Below are 7,882 nucleotides of genomic sequence, written 5' to 3'. Positions count from 1 at the left end.
ACTTATAAATGAGAATGCGCTGTCTGGACAAAGGAAGACAAATTACCAGCAAGACCTTCGCTCATACGGCAGTGTCTCAATGTCTGTTTTTTTTTTCTCCGCGTGTATTAGCACTGACCTTCTGTTCGTCACAGCTTCCGGCAGTTGTACTGTAATTATTGCGTGCTCCGCTCGAGGCCACGAGAGGGCTACACCAAATGTTGGTGTAACATTTCCGCTGTATCGTATGAAGTCTCACGCATGTCATCTTCTGGTTCTTACCTCCACTTTACAGTATCATCAAGCATCATGTCAACCGTATGTCTATGACAATGTACGATACACGAAGGTTTCAAAAAAATTATAACAATCGTGTAAAGAATACACCCACAGTATCCCCTGCCTGTCGTTAGAGGCGACTGAAAGGGGTAACCAAGGGATGTATTTTTGGAACCATGAGATTACGTGTGATTAGTATCATCGACACACTCCAATATCGTTTCATTTCATCTATCGATCATTAATCATTGCCCCAGAGGAGTGAGACAGGCTTCGGCAGCCGGCACAATTCATATCCTCACCGCTAGATGGGGGCTTTATTCGTTCCATTCCTGACCCGGTCACATCACTGGAAACAGGCTCAGGGATTTTTTCATACCTGATCAGTAGTGTGTAACGCCCCTTTCGTCCTGATGATGGCAGTGATGAGTAGTGATTTGGACTTCTAGATATCGAAGACTTTCGGGAACCAAACTGATCCATGACCGATGCACAACCTCCCATAATGCACGGGGATGGTTTAGAGCAGGCTCCAAGCTCAGGACTAGGCAAACATTCTCCTGTCTGTAGAGTGTTCATTGAACCAATCGGCCGGTAAATTGTCTTGCTAAATGCAAAGGTCTTTTGCAGGGTGTAGAAGGCGAACACATGGGCGGACATAATCATAGAGCAGGTTTCTGTAACATTCACTGGTGAGGGACTTTAGCAGATATACTGAACCCTTGGGCCACTATGAAGGATACCTACCTTCCTTACCCATCAGCAATTTTCATGAGATCTATCTCTTGGGTCGTTTTGGGTTCTTCGTCACTTGCTGAGGTAAAAGGTGGGGTTCAGTAATCCTAATCTATCTATTCAAATGAAACGTCTATTCACAAAATATTTGTATTTTATTTTGGAAAATTTACGGAAGAAAATAATAATTTAAAATCAATATATTTTGGATTCAATCTTGTCCACTTGACACCACATTAATGTAACACCTACGAGCAGGATACTGCTGGAGCCTTTGACTTAACTGCCTGATGGGCATCCTTATTAGAAACCATTGCCTCATTTATTTATTTATTTATTTATTATGCCTTTGTAGGTGGCGAAGTTAGGGCTCTTGGCCCTCTCTTACACTTAACCACTGTAGTGAATACAGTCTGAGTACATCATATTATACAGTAAATAATAACCTACACCTACACAAAAATACATTACACTTTTCTAACTCACATTCATTCGATCTTCCAGTCATACAAGTTAGTCAGCTGCATTTAGCAGGTAGTCTCGGCAAGCAGACTTGAATTTAGGTAATGAGGTAGAATTTCTGACACTGACTGGCAGGGAATTCCAAAGTCTAGAACCCGCCACAACAAAGGAATTGTTGTACATAGAGGATCGGTGGACAGGAATAGAAAGGGAGGAACCAGAGCGGGTATTACTGCTGTGAAAGGAGGACAAATACTTAAGCTGGGAAGAAATGTATAGTGGTTTGTCTTCAGAGAGCAGTCTGTATATCTGTATCAGTATGTGATACGTTCGTCGTTTGTCAGGTTTCAGCCATGAAATAGTGTGATAGTATGGGGTGACATGCGTATCATAACTCAGACTGTATATAAATCTAAGGCAAGAATTAAGCGCTCGCTGAAGTTTCAAAGTCTGCTCTTTTGTTGCGTCTACCAGAATGACGTCACAGTAGTCGAGGACGGGAAGCACTAGCGTTTGCATGAGTTTGACTCTCACATTACAAGGTAGAATATCGCTGTTTCTTTTAACCGAATGGAGTATCGAAAATATTTTTTTACACACATTCTTAATATATTCAGTCCAATTTAATGTTTCGTTCATTGTCACTCCAAGATTTCTCACAGTTTGGCTGAATGGAATAACTCTACCATTCAGTATAATTGGAGGAATAGTTTCGTACCGTAGTGTGGCCAACAATTTTTGAGAGCCAATAATGATTGCTTGTGTCTTGGAGGGGTTAAGAAGGAGGGAATTTTTCAAGGAGTAAGCATAAAGTCGCTGAAGGTCAGCATTGATGCCTGTTATGGCATGAGGCAAGTCAGAGGTCTTACAGTGACAATAAATTTGTAAATCGTCCGCATAAATATGGTAGCTACAATTCTTTAAATTAGATGAAATGTCGTTTATGTACAAAGTAAAGAGCAATGGGCCTAAAACACTACCCTGCGGCGTGCCTTCCTTCCTGGTTAGCCAGTGAGAGGTTTGATCAAGGGTTATGATTCGTTGCGCGCGATTTTTGAGGTACGATGAAAAGAAATTAATAGTTCGTTGATCGAAGTAGTAAGATTGCATCTTATTTAGTAGAGTCTGGATGTTTATAGTATCAAATGCGCTACTGAAATCGAGGAGAGTAAGTACTGTCAGCAGTCTTTGGTCCATTGCGTGTCGTATGTCATCAGTCACTTTAAGCAGGGCAGTTGCTGTGCTGTGTCCCTTCTTGAAGCCAGATTGCAATTGGTCTAGCAGAGAATGGTTGTTTAGGTATTCCAACACCTGTTCATGAACCAGACGCTCGAGTGCTTTGGAAATCGCAGGTAAGACAGAAATTAGTCTGTAGTCGGATGGTAGGGAGGGGTCAGGCTTCTTAGGCACAGGGATAACATTGGCTAGTTTCCATAGTGAAGGAAAGGTTCCATTTTTAAGGCAGTAGTTAAAAATGTGGGTAATAATGGGTAAAACAGCAAATAAATAAATAAATGAAGTCCTGAAATTATTAAATTCGGTTTCCATGTGAGACTGCATGTACCATCATAATGATTCTTGATGGTCCAGCCCTCGTAACACGAACTCTGGGCTCTGGGTATAGTTAAGGCAGTCCAATCGGTGTGTGCCACACAGTGGTTGTACGGCATGGACCCTTAATTGAATCGATGTGACCTGCGACTATGTCATGGACCGACCTCTAAACTTCTAAGTTACTTTAGAGTCATTGTGGATGATGACCGCAAGAAAAATTATGCTACAATGGCATATGGTCTTAATCTAAGTCACTGAGGTTAATGACCCCTTGACTATCCTAGTTTCTAAGCTGAAGGCTAAAGTACAATTAAGTTACATCGGTTGATGGCCAAAGTTCCACTTTACTAATCCCAGCACATTTAATGCTCAATCAATCAAAGTCAAATAATACAACAACAACAACGCTCACAATACTTCGTGGCAGTAAATCCATTACCTTCGGATATGTCCCCTTAAACGTTACGTTAATATTTGAACTTTTCCAGAAAAATAAACTAAGATTTCCAGAATGCATCTTCAAGTTATTCACTTGGTTTCAAGTTATTTCACACAAAAGGTTTCCACTGAATTTAATAATTAAATGAATTAATCTTAGTAAACAACAAATTCTATCTCCACGGACGAATGGTTTCTTTCACAAGTCCCTACTTAAATTCTGACATAATTAATTTTAATTCGTTTTATGTTTATCATAAGTTGTTATCGTACAGTTACATCATTTATTTCCAGTATTATGTCTTGTTTCATGACATCACACTTTAAATCTAATCTAATACTAGCCATTATTAATACTTGGACAACCCTAATAATTAAGCACAAAAAATCTGCATAAGTAACTCGCCGTACAATGTAAGCCAATTACGATGTCCTATCGCATCATAACATTTCCATAAAGCTTTGTACATCCCTCAAAAATAAAGCAGTCATCACTACCATCACTCTATATTTTTGACAACCCTGAAATTGGCTAACCTCGCTCATTATACTCTAACTTCGTGTTTTCAAATATACATTACCATAAACAAATTCTCAGTATCTAATAACCTACACGTTATTCCCGGATGAAAATTCAATTAGTTCACGCAGTTAATGATCTCCGTTGCCAAGAAATGCAATCTCATTTTCAACACGTAACCTGCTACATAACTCCCGTTATTCGAACTGTCCCGCCTCTCGATCAGCTGGCGGCATTGAAAAACACACTACCCTCCTTGCTGTCAGCTTTGATATGAAACACATGATCAGTTCATGTTTGACTGGCCTCTAAGAATGAAATCTTCGACTTCGCAAATAGAAATTAAAATACGATATTCCTGACCAAACAGATATGCACATATATTTTACATTTAAATGTCCTTCAATAATTGTACACATCGCAAATTATACCTGCGTGGATTCTCTCGCACTTTTCCGTCCCAAACATTATACAAAATCTTCCTCGGGCTCACACAAAAGTCCCGGCATCATCTACAGGCTTCCAATCACTTGATTCACAAATCCTATCTCAACTCATTCGACAAATCTAACCTCTTGTCTCAAACTCGACAAATCTCACTGACAAAAGAATTGGAATAAAAAAATCCTTAGAATCCACGACCCATAATTACGCATAAATACTTAAATAATGAACAACTTCGCATGAAATGATCCCGTATTTTAAAACTTGGATTTTTACAAAAATGGCTGACAAACATTACTGTTATTTATTGTCAGTCAGACACAGTTCAAATGGACATATAATAGCATTACACTTCGTGACAGATGTTCCCTGATCAACATTACTCAACACTACAGCGCGCTTCCACCCGATTGAAAATTGCTAACCACGGATTTATTGCACCAATTCCATCAATATCCAAACAGAAAAATGTTTACGTCAAATAAAACTTAATTTGACATCACAAAATATAGGCAATAAATTCACGGAAGCAACGCTCTACTTTGGACGTGATATCACTTCGAAACCCTCACTAATAACTTTTTACAACATGTTACACGGCACTCGAAATACTTAAACGTTTATCCAATCAGATAATAAAACAAATGACCTTTCGTCATATTTCTGACATCCACAAAAACATATGGGTGACCAACTGCGTCATAAATACCCACTACAAATACATATAAGTTTGACATCATAAAACAAGATATAGTAGGCGGTAAGATGGTATTTTCACCTACCTTAATTGTACGTCACCTTCCATTTTTGGGCTCACCAGTAACCCTTCTATACTTATTTATTCATTGTTGCACTTCTGGTTCCATATTTTGTTTGAGCCATATTTCCTGAAAAATAAAGCATAAGAAAAGAAATGTCCTTCACTTGGTGTTTCGTTAATCGAACTCGACTAATTGTATTTGTTGCCCGCACACGAATTACTTCTTGTTACAACACAATATTATAAATTTTACAAAAACGACTTCGGTATCTTGACCGTCTTTTATCAGATTACTTTTGCTATGAACAACTATCTCCACATCGAGTCAAGACCCAGCCATATCGGCAAATCTAGGTTTGTAGTAGTCTACTTTTTGACGAACGATTTACTGAACAGTTCAACCCTCTCTCTCACCCTTCAATGATAGAAATGCAGGGGTTTCAATACGGCGTCCCTTCTTATTTTATAGGAGCTAGAGCTATCCCCTCTCTCCAGGCATTTCTCCCTTGCCTCCAAGAAATGTGCATACTTTTTTCGACTTAATGGAACTGTATTTAAAAGAGTTTTTGCTGTAACCACGTACTTGCTACCTTGCTAGCGGCAGTGTTCATGAACATTTAAAATTTATTCTTACCAAATTAACTGGTTAAATGACCTCATTTTATAGGCACTATTTCTGTCGACTCGGCGTGTGTAAAATAGACACGCGCGTCTCTTCTGAAATAATCCACAGAAATGGCTTAGCAGTCTTAAATCCGTCTTACTAAAGACCAATTGTCTTATAGATAAATACAGGACTCTCATTATACTGCGTTCACTACTAATTCTTTTATTTAAATATATTTATTCAACATAAACTTTCTTCTGTATCCATCCACTTTCGACACGTGTGGATGACGTCACATATCATAGCGTGGGAAGGAAGGTAGCCATCCCCTTGCCACGTGTCGCCTCTGAGATATATAAAAATTCGAGCTTCTTATTACAACTGACATGGGCCTCCTGTAAAAAATTGAATACTTAATATTCTTAGGGCACAACACCGAGGATCCCATTTCGTCTCCTTGAACAGTCCTCATACGAGGATACAGCCACCACCCGCTGTGCAGTAACCTGCTGGCAAGAGGGACCCATTGTTCCATGTGGTAGGTAACGCACCCGTACCCTGGCCATCGTCGTGTATCTACCGGTACCTAGATTCGTCTGAGGCCCCAGGTAATTAGGAAAACGCCAGGAAGGAGGAGAAGAATTCCTCATATATTACATATTATTTCTTTAAAAGTCCTTGCTGTCAGTGACATTTGAGAACTAGTTTGACCGAGCAAGTGGTTGTGCGGCTTGGGTCACGTAGCTATCAGTTTGCATTCGGGAGATAGTGGGTTCGAACCCCACTGTCAGCAGCCCTCAATATGGTTTTCCGTGGTTTCTCATTTTCATACCACGTAAATGCTGGGTCTGTACCTTAATTAAGGCCACGGTCGCTTCCTTCCCTCTCCTAGCCCTGTCCTATCCCATCGTCGCCATGAAACCTATCTGTCGGTGCGACGTAAAGCCAGTTGTAAGAAAAAACTACTTTGTATTGAAAAATGGTGTGGAAATAAGCAGGAATTCAATTGTTGTAAACAATGATTTGCTTTTTTGTTAGATAATAACTAGGAATTAAGGAACATTTGAAATTAATAAGAAGCTAACTATTTTATATGGAACTATAGTAAAGCCCGTCAGTAGCCCTGTAGATAGTTTTCCGTGGTTTCCCATTTTCACACAGGGGCAATGCTGGTACTGTACCCTATTTAAGGTCATGATCGCTACGTTCCCAATCCTAGCCCTTTCCCATCCTCGCGTCACCTAAAACCTTCCATGTGTTAGTTCGACGTTAAACCACTAGAAAAAAATGTATATTCAGGAAAACAACGGCAAACTACCTCACTCCTCATCATACCCATGTAGTATGCTTCATTATGGCATCGTCATTGGTCTTGCCATTTCCTTATATAATCATTGAGGGCCCAATCAACCTTCGGGCTGAAGACTTGAAAAGTGATCTTCACGTTAATGCGTTAGGCTCCAGTCCTTCCACCGTAACTGATGTGAATCAAACCGAAACCAGTTAACTACTATGCTTCGCACTCCTAAACAAGTAAGGTATCTTCAGCTAACTCGCTCATATGATGTTTACATTATGTAAGCCGAAGAAGCCAATAAATTCCGTAAGTAGCTAATTCTGTCCCAGACTAAAGGTTATCAACCTCTCAGTTGATAGCTTGCAGCCATGCGGGTCCAATGATGCATTGCTCTCTCGCCTGTCATTGTAAAATCCATCCGGCTGATAAATGGGAACGTTAACTTGCTTCCCAGAGCACTGCAGACCTCGTGGCGCAACGGTAGCGCGTCTGACTCCAGATCAGAAGGTTGCGTGTTCAAATCACGTCGGGGTCAATAGTTTTTATAGTTCCGTATTTTATGAATTCACTTTGATGGAATAAAGTTCTGTCGTCTTCTGATTGTAGGACATCATATAAGCTATTCACATGTAAGGCCTAATTAGGATAGCTGAGTGTTTTACGATTGACCCAAGCAGCGCCCCATTATAGACGTAGTCGAACAAGACTCATACCCAAGATTGATTTGTAATTCGTTACCCTACCTTGACCCTAGGTATTATCGCTACTTGCGATACATTTTTTTATTTTATTTTTATTTTATTTTAT

General features: G+C 39.8%; 1 non-coding gene across 1 annotated transcript; it reads left to right on the top strand.

Annotated features, from left to right (window-relative positions):
* Positions 1-7,538: 7,538 nt before the first annotated feature.
* Positions 7,539-7,610, top strand: TRNAW-CCA (transfer RNA tryptophan (anticodon CCA)). The gene has a single exon. It is a non-coding gene; the product is annotated as a tRNA-Trp (tRNA).
* The last annotated feature ends 272 nt before the right edge of the window (positions 7,611-7,882 follow it).

The sequence above is a fragment of the Anabrus simplex genome, chromosome 3 (assembly GCF_040414725.1).
Source record: "Anabrus simplex isolate iqAnaSimp1 chromosome 3, ASM4041472v1, whole genome shotgun sequence".
NCBI classification, from domain to species: Eukaryota; Metazoa; Arthropoda; class Insecta; order Orthoptera; family Tettigoniidae; genus Anabrus; species Anabrus simplex.
The sequence above is the reverse complement of the archived record's forward strand: the minus strand, read 5'-3'. Positions and strand labels throughout refer to the sequence as shown.